The following is a 12,401-nucleotide window of genomic DNA, read 5'->3' as shown; positions in this document are numbered from 1 at the left end:
GCAATAGATTCTATATGAATCTGGAATCCAATTCCATGCAGGAAACATTTGGTTGTAGGAGTTAACAAAAGAGCCAACTCATCCTTTCATTTTTACTTGATCTAGTCTTTGTCACTAGAACATAAAATGTAACCAAAACTCAAAACTGACTTAATATCTCTTTCCAAAATCTCCATCAGGGGGTGGCATTTTGGCACAGGGAGTTAAGCTCCACTTCCCATCCTCCTCCCTGCTAGTGTGCCTTGGAAAGCAGAGGATGACTCAAGTGTTTGGCCCCTACCCAACATGGGAGATCACAACAGAGTTATAGGCACCTGGCTTCAGCCTGGCTCAGCTCCAGTTGCTACCATGTGGGATGTGAACTAGCACAGGAAAGATTCTTTTCTCTGTCTCTCTTTTCCAATGCGTATTATTTATATATAAATTTCTCATCAGTATATTTTGAACAACATATGTGTCACCTCATGGTGGATGCCTCCCTGAGAATGTTAACATACGACCAGAGATAGACTGAAGTTGCTTCTACTCTCAGGTTGATGACGACATGAAGGTTGGCACTAAAGGAAGATGCGCTGGCCGAGGGAACCTGAGCTCTAACTGATGCCCTCTGCGTGCCGCTCTGGGCACTGCCACTGCTCTCTGGGCCTCCCGTCCATTTCATCCTTTACACACCAGTGAAGGGGATGGTTCTTGGTGGAGACCGCAGTAAGGCAGTAGAACATTCCAGCTTGGTTCTTCCATGAGCACTTTGGTGACTTCACACTGAAGGAACAATTCCAATTTGCAGTTTCATCTATAAATTAGAGATGAAAAATAATAACAAATGTTCTGTTTGTTTATATTATAAAGCATTTAACGTGATACCTTGGCTAGAGAGCATCTCAATACATGTAAGCTAATATTGTTACCTTACTAGGATCTGTGAGATCAATCAACAATTAAGTCTTAGCAGATGTTGCAGGTTTAAGCCCAGCTAAGGCACGTGTGAGAGATTTGCAGTCATGTCTAGTAGACAGAATACACAGATTGCATCCCATCTCTTACGCTATCACGAATCAGACCTCTCTTTCTTTGTTCTTTTTCTTTCAACAATTGAGAACACAAAGCACCAGGCACTTGGCTGAGAGAATGAGGTAGAAGACGGCAACCCCGTCCACTTATCTTCCTCCTTCGGACCTTAATGTTTAATGCGGTTTCTATGATGATTTTCCCTGGAACCACAACACACATCACTTTGTCACAGGGAATTCAGACCAAGCTCTTGTCAAGTGCGTGTCTCTGTCATCAGTGCTTGCTGTAATCCTTCCAGCATTTTCTGGGGGAAAAAATAGGAGGTAACAAACCTTACAGGAGCCAGTGGAGTGTGGAGACGATGCGTGCTTGGTCCACTGGAATTGCAAAAGCAATTGGCAGCTACCTTGGGGAGTGCACCCATGCTCTCTTTATCGGCGAAAATTAAAACAGATATAACCAAAAAGGCAGCCCTTCATTTGTCCTAGATCTCAGACTACAGACCAGTTCGGTGGTGCTTTGTCTCCGTGACAAGGGTGAATTATAAACCAGGGGCTGCATTTGTTCCTCATTCCTCTCCCCTTTATGCCTTGCTGCACTCCCAGGTGCCCATGATGGAGATGTGATTGCAGTTGCACAGAAGGAAATATTTTAAGACCTGCCAAAACCCTTGGCTCAGAACTTGCTTTTCCAAGCAACCTGTCTGAGCATGGTGACTGCAGTGAATTATTGAGGCCTTAGAGGGTTCACAGAGAGGAGTGTGTCACAGGGCGGGATAAAGCTAGAGGCTGCGGCTGGAATCCTGTTGCCTTCCTGTCTTCAGACTCCAGCTGCACTGCCAATTTGGGGTCTCCCCTGGAAGCTGCCTTCCACGCCAGCCTAGACAGGGTAGAATGACTAAGAATTCAGGGATATGGCCTTTATCTTTGACAGTGAGAAGCGAGACATTAACAGATGATCTCCACACATCTGGCTTCAAGTCTCCGGAGCAGAGCCTCATCGTCAAAACACATGAGGTCTACCTTTAAATTTCACAAACGGATACACCTTCCATCCCCCATGAAAACAACTGCCGTAGCTATGCATTGTTCCATGGACGCTCTGTGTGTGCACTTAATCCTCACTATAATCCTATGAAGTAGGCACGACTGTTTTCTCAGATGCATTTAGAGAAACGAGGCTCGAGATACAGAAATTTGCATGTATTCAATGTCTAGGAAGAACAGAGCCAGGATTCAAACCCGAAAGGAGCCAATTTCCTGAGCCTGCATCCTGGACACTGTGTTGTGTTGCCTCACGCTGCTTCTGGAAGAAATGAAGACGATGATGATACCGACAGCAGTGACATAAGGGTGGCGAGGGCTACCCAAGCTGTTTTGTTTGCTTCATTTATTTTACCTTAACATCCCTACCAGCTGACCATTTTAGCCCCATCTCACACGTGTGCACAACAAGGAACCCAGCAGTGAAATGATTTGCACACAGTCATACATTTCAAGACCCCAAAACAAAATAATGAACCCAAGACTCAAACCTCAGCTTGTTCACTCCTAGGTCTGCACTTCCTGGCCTGGGTGTGCTGGCTACAGGGAAGGTGACTGCCCTTCTGAGGTCGGATATCCAAGGCCATCACAACCCCGAACCCCAAGCTCCCGAATGCCAGCCGAGTGAGAGTTTCGATTTCTTATGGGTGATGCAGCGAAGCGCAGTCAATGAGAAAGAATCCACAAGTTCCAAGTCCTGTTGTCACAGGAAGCTTGCTTCTGTCCAAGTCAATATTTCCTGAATCTCTGTTATGTCCTGTCATTCCCATCTCTGGCACTAGAGGCAGAGTTTGCTGCAAGGGCCCAGTTCTTTCACAAGGTAACAGGCCGCAGTCCCAGTAAGTAACAACAGTGTGAACAGCAGCGAGTTCCCATGGAGTGCTGCTCAGCCCGGCTCACTAAGCTAAGCACTCATTCCTGCCCATTTATGTTTCATAGGAAATAGTGGGATAGGGATGCTTGCCATTGAGGTTGCCTCTGAGTACAGAAATCGCAGGGTGGGGCCAAGGCCAGATAACACTGATAACATTGTGATGAAGTGGAGAAAACAGAAACCAGGTCTCCACTGATGTCCTTCTAGCAAAGACTAGCTGAATAAAGCACCACCACTCTTCCTTTTTTTTTTTAAGATTTTATTTATTGTTATTGGAAAGTCAGATTTACAGAGTGCAGGCGAGACAAAGATCTTCCAGCTGACGGTTCACTCCTTAAGTGGTTGCAAAGGCGGAAGCTGCACCAATCCGAAACCAGGAGCCAGGAGCCTCTTCCAGGTCTCCCACCCAGGTGCAGGGTCCTAAGCCTTTGGGCCATCCTCAACTGCTTTCCCAGACCACAAACAGGGAGCTGGATAGGAAGTGGAGCAGCCAGGACATGGACTGGCGCCCGTATAGAATCCTGGGTGTGCAAGGACAGGACTTTAGCCATTAGGCTACCACACCTAGCCCCAAACCCTTCTTAGTTATCTCATCCCTCTGGGTTTTGGCTGCTTCTCTAACTTATAAAGCCTTTTGTGCCCATGCGTTAACCCTTGACGATGTGGTGTAGCTTCAAGCACTAACACAGATGCATCCCGGGTCAGCTCTCACCTCCTCACACAAACCCTCCCTGCTCAACTCAGCACTGTTTAACCTGTTTTGCTTTTGTTTTTGTTTTTTCCTGTTTACAACTCTTAATGCCAGCTGAAATGATTTTAATAACTCATGCTTGCTTGCTCATTATCTGTACTTCTGCTTAACAAGACAGAAGAAACCTTTGCTCTCTTGCTTGCTGCTGGGAAAAGACATTACCGAGGTTAGAAAACACGGGAAGAAAAAGGGCTTGTGTTCTATGGCACAATGGGAAGATGGTCAGAGACCATTGATTATAAATCTCAAAATATTTAGAATGGAGGGATTTGAAAGCGCCCAACACACACACACACAGAATAAATGTTTGAATACATGGAAATACCATTTTTGGATTGATCAACGCACACGATATGTTTCATATGATCACACAGTGTCCCATAATACATGAAATTGTTACATGCTAATTAAAATTAAGTGGCAACAAGTGCTCTACAGGTCTTTGCTTAACTAAAAAACATGACTGAGATGTATTTTCTTTCTTGTTCGTATTGAAGGATTGGTCATCATTCCCCACGGCCTTCACGGAGGACTTCCGGAATATTCTATTGAAACTACCAAGTCCTCGGTGAGAATATTTTTTCTTAGTAATAGCTAAGTTCCTACCTCTTCCTGTCACCTGAGAAAGAAGCAGTGGCTCTGATTTCTTGCTTAGATTTTCTCTCTCCTGGTGATTCTGAAACGTCCTGTTCATTGGCAACACGTGCTCCGTTCACTTCTGATTTCATTCTGCCTCCATGGGTCTCAAAATCCTCCTAGGAGTTCGGGTGTTTGGGATCATTAAGCCACGCACGTTTCTTCGAAACTTTGCTGACATTAATCCTCTCATATGCACTCCTCTGAACAATTTACATTTGGTTCCTGGCATGCCAAGCTTCCTCTCGCTCTCCTTTTGAATGGCAGCCTGCCAAGGCTTGCTAATTGCCCCTGGTCAGGTCTCAATGGAGGCAAGTCGACAGAAATATTTCATGCCTCCCTCTTATTTCTTGAATTGTGAAACACGCTTCTGGAACTGGAAATTTCCCAATCAAAGAAGACATCTCATGGCCCTGGCTTTCAGTCACAGGTCTTCATTAGGCGGCAGCAGGGTTCCTGCACTTGGATTGTTTGACCCCCCGACACAGGGCCTGGAGGGGCTGTTCCTTCCAGGGTACCAGTGGCACAGGCAAGAGTGTGCAGGCAGTGGGTAGTCCAGCAAGCTCCTGTCCTTGGTGGGGACTTGGCAACATTCGTCAAACCTCTCTTCGTGTTTTCCCTCTTTGCTTGGACAGTTCAAGGAACTGCCCACTCTATCCTGGAAAGGCTACTGTCTTAGCACGCGGGGACTGTTCCATCCCGCTCACGTTGCCACATACTCCCTTTCCCAGGATTACACCAGTGCATACACATCTCCTTACTGGAACAGTCTTTGAGACTCCTGTTGATTAGAGTGCATCACCTTCCACCAACAACCCTATTTCCCCCTCAGACACAAATTCGATAAATTATTTAATACATTGGGGGCTGGCACTATAGCTCAACTGGCTAATCCTCTGCCTGCAAGTGTCAACATTGTGTACGGGTTCTAGTACAGGTCCTGGCTGCTCCTGGCTTAGAATTGGTTCGGCTCCAGCCATTGTGGCCATGTAGGAAGTGAATCAGCAGATGGAAAATCTTTCTCCATCTCTCCTTCTCTCTATAAATCCACCTTTGCAATAAAAATAAACCTTTAGAAATCTAAAACTATTTAGCACATGTGTATTATGTGCGTGCCTATTAGGATATGTGGTGTGGAGAATGATGAGACTAAATTACAGAGTAATTTTATAGTAGACAACAAAAGCAATAATGAGAATAGTAATGTTTATGAGGGTTTCTCTGGGGGTTTTGAGAAAAACTGCTAAGCATCCGTGTAAGGCAGCAGTCAGCCAAAGCTGGAGCCATCCGAGGTGGGTGCTGTGGTTAAGTTAGGCTGAGGGTCATGAGGAAAGCTGTCAGCAGACAGAGAGGGGCACAGCCCAGGCTCAGGCGTCTGAGATGGAAGCTATAAGAGAGTAAGACTGCGTGCGTTGACAAGGTGCATGCTGGGCCAGAGCCTCGGGCTCCCATCCCTAAGGTGACTGGCCATGCTCCCCTGCTGTCTCTGGGCATAAGCTATCCACCTGAGGACCTCCAGCTGGGACAGTGACTAGGTAAAGACACACAGGTGAATACAGTTAGTAAGAAATGTGGCTAAAAGCCGTTGGACAGCCATTGAGGCATTCCTCTCTCTCTAGGAGTAACTGTCCGGCCTGCTGCCTTAAAAAAAAAGTCTGCTATCTTTCTTTTTCTTAAAATCCTCCAAAAAGGGCCTTGGCATCTTAGCCTACTGGCTAAAGTCCTCACCTTGCATGTGCCGGGTTCGCCAGTTCGTGTCCTGCCTGCTCCACTTCCCATCCAGCACCCTGCTTGAGACTTGGGAAAGCAGTAAAGGACAGTCCAGGGCCTTGGGACCCTGCACCCATGTAGCATATCTGGAGGAAGCTGCTGGCTCCTAATTTCAGATCAGCTCAGCTACAGCCAATGTGGCCACTTGGGGGTGAACCAACAGATGGGGGAGGGTCTTTCTCTCTGTCTCTCCTTCTCTCTGTGTATTTGCCTTTCCAATAAAAACAAATAAATCTTTTTTTTTTAAGCCACTTGGGGAATGGAAAGGGTAAAAATGTGAAAGGGCAGAAAAAGAATGGGAGAAAAATAAAAGAGGAAAGCCACTGGGACATACACTGGGTTGATCCACTCTCAGATCCCCTGACTCCTCAGCTTTTAAAACCTTCTTCTTGGGCCCGGCGCGGTGGTGCAGTGGTTAAGGTCCTCACCTTGCACACCCGGGATCCCATATGGGCACCGGTTCTAATCCCGGCAGCCCTGCTTCATCGGATGGAAGATCTTCCTCTCTGTCTCTCCTCTCTGTATATCCGCCTTTCCAATAAAAAAATAATAAAAATAAATCTTTACAAAAAAAAAAAAAAAACCTTCTTCTTGTGTCGGTATCTGCCTCATCTTTCCTCATTACACTTTGTCCCTCCTGGAACCCTAACTCATGCCGTGTGGGCTGCAGTAATGCCAGGCAGTTTAAACTAGATACGTCTCCTTAGTGTTAGTTTTTAAAGGTATTTTCATTTTCGTATTCAAAAGGCAGGGAGGGGCCCGGCGCGGTGGCGCAAGAGGTTAAAGGTCCTCACCTTGCACGCCCGGGATCCCATATGGGCGCCGGTTCTATCCCGGCAGCCCCGCTTGCCTTCCAGCTCCCTGCCTGTGGCCCGGGAAAGCAGTCGAGGACGGCCCAAAGCTTTGGGAACCTGCACCCGCGTGGGAGACCCGGAAGAGGCTCCTGGCTTCGGATCGGCATAGCATCGGCCGTTGTGCTCACTTGGGGAGTGAATCATCGGATGGAAGATCTTCCTCTCTGTCTCTCCTCTCTGTATATCCGCCTTTCCAATAAAAAAATAATAAAAATAAATCTTTAAAAAAAAAAAAAAAAGGCAGGGAGAAGAAGGCAGATCTTCCACCCACTAGTTCACTGCCCCCAGTGCTCACACAGCAGGTAGGCCTGGGCCAGACTGGAACCGGGAACCTGGATTCTGGTCCAGATCTTGCTTGGACTGGCTGACCACGGTGCCCAGCTCCTGCCCTGGTCAACAGTGTTTTTAAAACTGTGTACCTTTCAGCTGTGGAGACATTAGTTTTCTGAACCATCAGCGTTGCCGTGGCTCAGCTTCTAGGCCCCACCTGACATCCTAGAGGCATTGTTTCCCCAGGAGTAACTCCACAGTTCTTAGAAACTTCTCAATGCGCTCCATAACTTCCAGCCTCCGTTCACATCCGGGGTTCTCGGGGACTAGATTTTTGGACAAAGTCCACTGCTACTTCCTCATGGTGACCGAAGCCCTGGCCAGAGAGCAGAGTCAGAAGTGACCTGGGCCCTTTAGGGATTCTCAGAGCACGTTCACAGATCGTGAGCAGGCCCATTCCAGCTGTGAGAGGAGAGGAGCTCACGGCCAAACTGTCCTGATGATGGCCGGTGCTCATCAGTGACCATGTATGCTGAATGCCAGCTATATAAGAGGCTTGCCGTCAATATTTGTTATGTCTTTCTTTCTTTCTTTCTTTCTTTCTTTCTTTCTTTCTTTCTCTCTCTCTCTCTCTCTCTCTCTCTCTCTCTTTCTTTCTTTCTTTCTTTCTTTCTTTCTTTCTTTCTTTCTTTCTCTCTTTCTCTCTCTCTCTCTCTCTTGGTTTTTAGCCATAGAACAGCTTTCTCTGCTTACAAGCCCCAAACGGCCCGTCCCCGGGGCTGAGCTCCAATCACAGTGGCTTTCCCCCAAATCTTCCTGCTTCTGCCATCTGCACAGCCAACTGTCCTCTTCTCTGAGCTTCCTGCTTGCAACCCTGCTAAGCAGGTGGAGCCGACGCCTGCCTCCTCACTGCTTTGCACGCGGACTCTGATTGCATTTGACAGGCTGCTCGCAATGGAGGGAAGACGATGAATTGGATTAAATGCTCTTTGTTTAGACTTTATTAGCCAAAGAGGCTGCTGCATAATTAGAGAAGCTGTCATCTCACATGGCGCTCAGTCCCCTGGAACTCGATCTTGTTTGTGTTAAGGATGGGGGCACGAGGGAGGAGTGTGTGTTCCTAGCTTACCAGGAGCCATTGAGGAAGCAATAGGCATGAACAGAGAAAAAGCACTTGGTCTCAATCAGTGCAGGCTGCTACGGCAGAGTATCACAGGCCAGCCAGCTTGAACAGTGGCTACTGATGTCTCACAGTGCAGGAGGCTGGGAGGGGCAAGATCCAGTGCAGGCCAGTGCGGCTCCTGGCGAGGGCCAGGGTTGCCAGCACCCTCTGAACTGTATCCAAGGACGATGCAGGAGATGGAGAGCTATGTTCTCACTTCCTCTTCTAACAGCACTAAATCTCCAGGAGGCCAAGCCCCATGGTCTCCTGGGGACCTGATCACCTTCCACAGAATCCTCTGCCCAAGGATTCCCTTTACATACTGGTCAGAGCTTCAATCCAGGAATCAGAAGACCATGCAAGTATTCTATCTTGTCTACCACACCATCTGTTCCCTTGACAGTGATTAGCCAGATCCCCACAGCAAGTTTAACTGAGGCTTCCATTTCCTCTGCTGTGACTGGGATGAGTAAAGGGTGATGAGGAGCAGGGAGACTCTGCCATTCACAGGCTCACAACCCCCACTCCCTCCAAGTAATGTTAACAACTAGTGCTCAGCCTGGGTGAAGCCAGGAGCCAAAGGACTCTGTCTAGGTCTGCGTGTGGTGGCTGGGACTCCAGCCCTTGAGCCACCACCTGCTATCCCCTAGGTACACATTAGCAGCATGCGCAAGTCAGAAGCAGAGCCAGAACTGGAACCCGAGTTCTCCCATATGCAATCTGAGTGCCCCGAGTGGTGTCTAAACGCTGAGTGAAATCCCAACTCAAAATCGACATTCTTACCGTTTAGAACTTCACAGATAAGGCCCTCCAGAAGGGCTGGCCTCCTGAAGCCTTACGGTGGCCTTCTGAGGTAATCCTCTAAGCTTCAAAGCTAGAATCACAGAAATTTCTTGTCTGCAGGAAACTGTAGCTCACTGGCTGTTGAGTCAGGTCAAGTGGGCTGGTCCATTCTTTATTCATGATCATTAAAGCAACTCCTCCAAAAGGGCACAAGTAGTCCTCTCCTTCGTAATATCCCAGTAACAAAAGACATTTTGCACCGTAAGGGAGTCCAGTCTGCCTGGTAAAGCCGAGATGACCGACAACCCTCTCCCTGTTTTCAAGGCTCTCCCTGACCCATTTCCCTGATGCCTGAAGTGACTGCCGCAGACTTGCCCTTCATCCTGGCGGATGGGAGTTGTGCAGTACCTGCGTGTTGGATCCATGAGGAGATCCCCATGTGCAAATGCAATCTCCCTTGAGCCAGCCCGGCTACTCTCACAGACATACCTGCTTTCTTTAGAATGGCGGGTAGATGATACAGCTTTTCCAGGAGCTTCAGTGCAAAACCAGTTTATCCTCGCATCCAAGGAATTCTTCTAAGTAGAACTTCTAGTTGTTCAACCATGATGATCTTTGTCTCTCAGTTGTGTTTATCCATCTGTTTAGCGTGATGATACATGTGGGCTTACTGCACTGCCTTACTTTTTTTTTTTTTTCGTTTTTCTCACGCACTCAGTGTCCCCTTAACTTTTCCCCTTGGCTTCTTTGGGAAGTATTTCCACGCGCCATGTCTCCTTCTGTGGATGCCACACTTACTTTATTACTCCGCAGATTATAACTGTGTCCTTGACTGTGACCCAGTGGGAGTTCCTGCTTCATTCCTCCAGGTCAGAACTTTACTAACTTTAAAATCTGTTCCTCCTTCTCATCTTTTTTGATATCATCATATATTTTAACTCTACATGTATTTTAAGTCACATAAAATATTCTTTCTCTACAGTCAATAGGCACATGTTTTTACACCTGTATTAAAATATATTCTATTTTTTTATTCCTCTGCATTTCTGCCTGTCCCCACTTGCATATAAAATGATGGTTTCTTCTAATTGCAGAGGGTTAGGTGTTTCTTTTGCTATTATTCTACTAAAAGCTGCCTCAGGTTTTGTCTTTCTAGAATTCTATTTTCCTTTGCTTTCGAATAATATGAATATGGAATTCTAAATCAAAATCTACTTGTTTAATATCTCTAATCTATTTGCATCTTTTCCTGAGAATTGGCTGTCATATTATATATTATCAGAGCTTTGAAAATACTGTAGGTGGTTTTCTCCTATGTCCACTTTTACTAATTCCTACCATTGGGTTCCAACGGTTTTAATATTACATGTCCTCCCGTGGTTGCATTTGTCCTGCTTAAGCTGGTAGTGTTTCTGGAATCTGTGGTTTGATATCTTTCATCAGCTTAAAAGAACTGAATCACTTCTGTTTAAACATTGCTTTTCCCTTTCTGTCTCTGAAATAATTCTGACACCTTAGACACAGATTTGTTGATTTTAAAAAGTGTCCCATATATACTTTTGACCTTTCTTTTAAGCCTATCAATTTTCTCCTCTCAGCTTCTACATGGATGCTTTTTACTGACTTATATTTTGTTCACTAATATTCACTTCCTAATCTGTGATTTTATTAGTGTGATAACATCATTAATGATATTCTCTGATGTTTTCATTAAGCTAGTTCCACTGTATTCCAGTTTTCTTGTTAACTTCTCTGTCTGGTCTTTCAAATTTTGAACACATTAGCCAGTAGTTTGTCCATATTTGACCTGTGAAAGTTAACTTTTGGCTTTGTTTCTGTTGTCTTTTTTAAAAAAAACCTTTATTTTTTAGTTGAAAGTCAGATTTACAGAGCAAAGGAGAGACAGAGAAAGAGTTTCCATCCACTGGTTCACTCCCCAAATGAATGCGATGGCTGGAGCTGAACCCCTCTGAAGCCAGGAGCTTCTTCTAATTTTTCCACATGCATATAGGGTCCCAAGGCCTTGGGCCACCCTCTACTGCTCTCCCAGGCCACAAGCAAGGAGTTGGATGGGAAGTGGAGCAGCTGGGATATGAATCAATGCTACACCTGGTCATATTTAAATGAATGCCATACAAAGTGCATCTGGAAAGCATGTGGAAACTGACCTCTGTGCTATCTATCCTGCAAACATCAGCTTCTAGCAGAATACTTAGGGAGGAGATCACTTCAACCCAATCAAGGATCTAGATGATGGAGAGTATGTTTTCATCTCTGACTTACAGCTTAACTCTCTGTGGGATGCAGCCCTTCTGTTGTACTACCTAAATGCCTCCTTGTTTCCGAGGACTCTCCATCCTGGAGAAGCCTGGCATCCAGTCATTGTCTCCACTTGTCCTTAGCCCCTCCAGCCTCCCAGCAACGTCCTTCTGTCTGACATTTCTGTCTTCCCTTTTACCACCCACTTCCATTCAGCAAATAGCTCAAAGGGAAAACCAGCCAAGACGACCAGATTGCATTCTTGTATTTCTCTTCCTTCAGGCATTTGGCCCATGTGGGGCTTGGTTGTCTGAACGACTCTGAAGTCCATGTCTCTCTTTGGCCTCCACAACCCAAGCCTGACAAATTGGTCAGGCGAGTTCTCTGACCCTGGAGCTGCTTCTATTTAGATGGTCAGGTTACTGGGCTAGCTTGGTAAGTGTCCCTTCTTTCCAGAACCTTGCCCCCTCCAGTCATAACTGCTTTGGTAACTGTCTCTCTTTCTTAATTTTAATATAGTATTTTTCTATTCCTGACGGAAGTGTTGATTTGATGGAAACATTTGTCTGAACTGGGTCAATCACTGAGTCTACCTGTGGAATTTGACAGAATCTGAAATTTCCAAGGGGACATCATTGCGCCTTCAAGCCGCATCTCAGAAGTCTCAAGGCGACATCCCATTGGGTAGAGTGGTTTCACTTGGTGGGGCCCACTTGGCCGCACCCCAATCCTGTGACAACAACGCAAGCCCAGACAAAGCCTCCAATTTTCAAGAATATCATCTGGTCCCTTGGCAGCGTTACACGGTTTCTTCTGCAGGAAGAACGGCGTGTTCCATATGCTCCCCCAGACGGGAAGTTATGTCCAGGGCCTCTTTCCAAATCCAAGTACAATTTCCCACATTGACAGTTGGGGATTTTGCTGTTGTTGTTGTCATTTCTTCAGCTGCAATGTGAGTCATTTAAGGTGAGCTCTCCTCGGTGTTGAA

The sequence above is a fragment of the Ochotona curzoniae genome, unplaced genomic scaffold (genome assembly GCF_017591425.1).
Source record: "Ochotona curzoniae isolate NIBS_2020 unplaced genomic scaffold, NIBS_Ocur_1.0 contig_2321, whole genome shotgun sequence".
In the NCBI taxonomy this organism is placed as follows: domain Eukaryota; kingdom Metazoa; phylum Chordata; class Mammalia; order Lagomorpha; family Ochotonidae; genus Ochotona; species Ochotona curzoniae.
The sequence above is the reverse complement of the archived record's forward strand: the minus strand, read 5'-3'. Positions refer to the sequence as shown.